This window comes from Echinops telfairi, unplaced genomic scaffold (assembly GCF_000313985.2).
Source record: "Echinops telfairi isolate 266 unplaced genomic scaffold, ASM31398v2 ScPeMD7_7420;HRSCAF=8458, whole genome shotgun sequence".
Classification (NCBI taxonomy): domain Eukaryota; kingdom Metazoa; phylum Chordata; class Mammalia; order Afrosoricida; family Tenrecidae; genus Echinops; species Echinops telfairi.
The window spans coordinates 37664041-37666321 of record NW_022111320.1 but is presented as its reverse complement, the minus strand read 5'-3'; the positions used below and the strand labels follow the sequence as shown (position 1 = coordinate 37666321).

Below are 2281 nucleotides of genomic sequence, written 5' to 3'. Positions count from 1 at the left end.
GAGCCCTTGAGTTGTGCCATTTTTATTGCATTTATTGCATAGTTTATAATGGATTTTTGGAGAAATAATGAATGGTTACTCTATGATCTTCTTGCATAGGATGTTTTTAAAAACAAACCTTTTATTGTGATTTGGATGAAAGGTTACAGAAGGAATTAGTTTCCCACTCAACAATTTATACATGCTTGGCTGTGTGACCTTAGCTGCAATCCTTTCAAAGTAATAGGACTCTTCCCACTTTCTCTTTTTCCCTTTACTCATCTCTCCTGTTTCCTCTGCCTCCTGAGCTTGGCTTTGGGGCAAATGCTGATCTTGAGGTCTCTGATGATTGCGCTGAGGAGCACATGATCGTGGGTGTTGTGTTCTCTGCACCGAGTTGTCTACTATATGGCTGAACGGTTACCTCTGGGAGTGAGTGTAGTTCCAGATTTGACACACGTCGAAGCGCCATAATCTAGGAGGCGCCACCAATCTCTATCACACCAGTAAGTCTGGTCTTTTTTTTTATGATCTTGACTCTTTTTTTATATGTTCCTCCTGCTTTGTCTAGAACCTTCCATTGCAATACCATTGTGATACCAGCTGGTAGCAAGCCATCATCTCCTTCTTTGTCCCAGGCTAGTGGAGGCTGCAGTTTGTGTAGGCTGTTACTCCTTTGGGCCGGGGGTTTCTCCTCCCTCTCCTTTACCGTGGCATGGAAGAGACCAATTGTTGTATATTATGGATAGTGCGTATGACTCCTTGACTTCTTTTCACTTGCTGGTGCTGACAAGACGATGGGAGTAAGGGATTCGAAGCTCTTAAGCAGGATATTGGTAAAGTAGAATCAGCACTTGCAATAAAATGCTGTGAAATGGTTACTAGGCATATATACTGTGGTAGTTATAAAATTATCAATTTAAGGAGTAAGTGTGTAGGGGTCTAGCCTGTCAATCAGGTCATAGCCAATGAGGCTTCTGTGTGGGCATAGCCTTCCCCTAAGGATTCTGGGAATTCTGGGATTTCCTCCTGGGAGGTGGGAGACTCTCTGTTCACACCCTGGGAAACATAGCAGCTGACAAGACACATGGACCCACCCTAATGCAGCCCTGGGTGCTAGAGAAGCCATGCAGAGACCCCTGCCAGCAATGAGATGTTTCCAATGCTACTGGATCCAAAGACTTTCTACCCACTGGTCTGTGCTCTTCTACATTTGGTGGCATCATTGCATGTGTTTTGTGAGTCTGAAGAAGACTTTATAACTTGGTATTAGACATATGGGCTAAGATTGGATTTATGGACTTGATCTGGACTGGGCTAGGATGTTTTCTCAATGTTCAAATTGCTCTTGTATATAAATCTCTTTCTTATACACATGAGTGTCTCCATGAATTTGTTTCTCTAGTCTACCCAGACTAACACAATATGATACCTTGGGAGTGGGGTACTAAAGAAACAAATCATAAAGATGGAGAATAGATGTCTGTTTGACCTCTTCCTCATGGTAGTGTTCCTTCTTTGGCTAGCCCGAAGTCAGATAGGTCCTTTACTGAGTTGTTTTCTGGAAAGAATATGGGAAGTTAAAGTTTTGATTATTATGTTTGGTTGCTGTCTTGTTTATTCCTGTTTGAAATGGTGAAAATGAATGTGATTAATGTATATTTTGAGCTCTGAAGTAGAAATCACCATTTGAATTTCTCAGACACCATGCTGGTTAGAGAAAATGGTTGACAGAAAGTCAACTGGCAGAAATCCTGACTCTGGCTTGATACTCTCAAGAGGCCTAATCCTATATTATTGTATAAATAGAATTGTTTGGATAAGGATTTAGGTAAGCTAAACAAGGATTGAACTTGACTGTTTTAAGAGTTTAGTATCTGATTCTACTTTGTTTCTACTGATTTCCTCTGTTTATTATTATTGATATAATGATTGATAGAAATGTTTATTGGGAAGTCTGAAAATAGAGAGTTAGTAATCCCATTTGTCATCAGCCAGTAAAATTGGATCTTTAGATGGGTTTAAGACACACCAGCAGAGAAGGCTCTGAAAAGATAAGCCGCGCCCAGTACTTTGGAGTACTCAGGAGGACATTTGCATTCCAAGAAACTTGTCTGGGGACAAGATTGACAAACTGAAGTTTAAAAAAAAGGAACTTTGGATTTGAAGTTTGAACTCTAGTGGTTTTTGTCAGAGCTGAAAAAAATCTGGAACCATGAAGAGAACTCCTCGCTAGGACTGAATGTTAAAGGAAGCTTGTGGGCAGGCTAAAATGCTTGCTAGGTAACCACCTGGATCCACT

The 2281-nt window shown here is 40.8% G+C and overlaps 1 protein-coding gene across 1 annotated transcript in view; it reads right to left on the bottom strand.

Moving 5' to 3' along the window:
* Nucleotides 1-2281, bottom strand: part of ZNF385D (zinc finger protein 385D) — an 849687-nt gene that overhangs the window by 434825 nt on the left and 412581 nt on the right. The window lies entirely within an intron of this gene.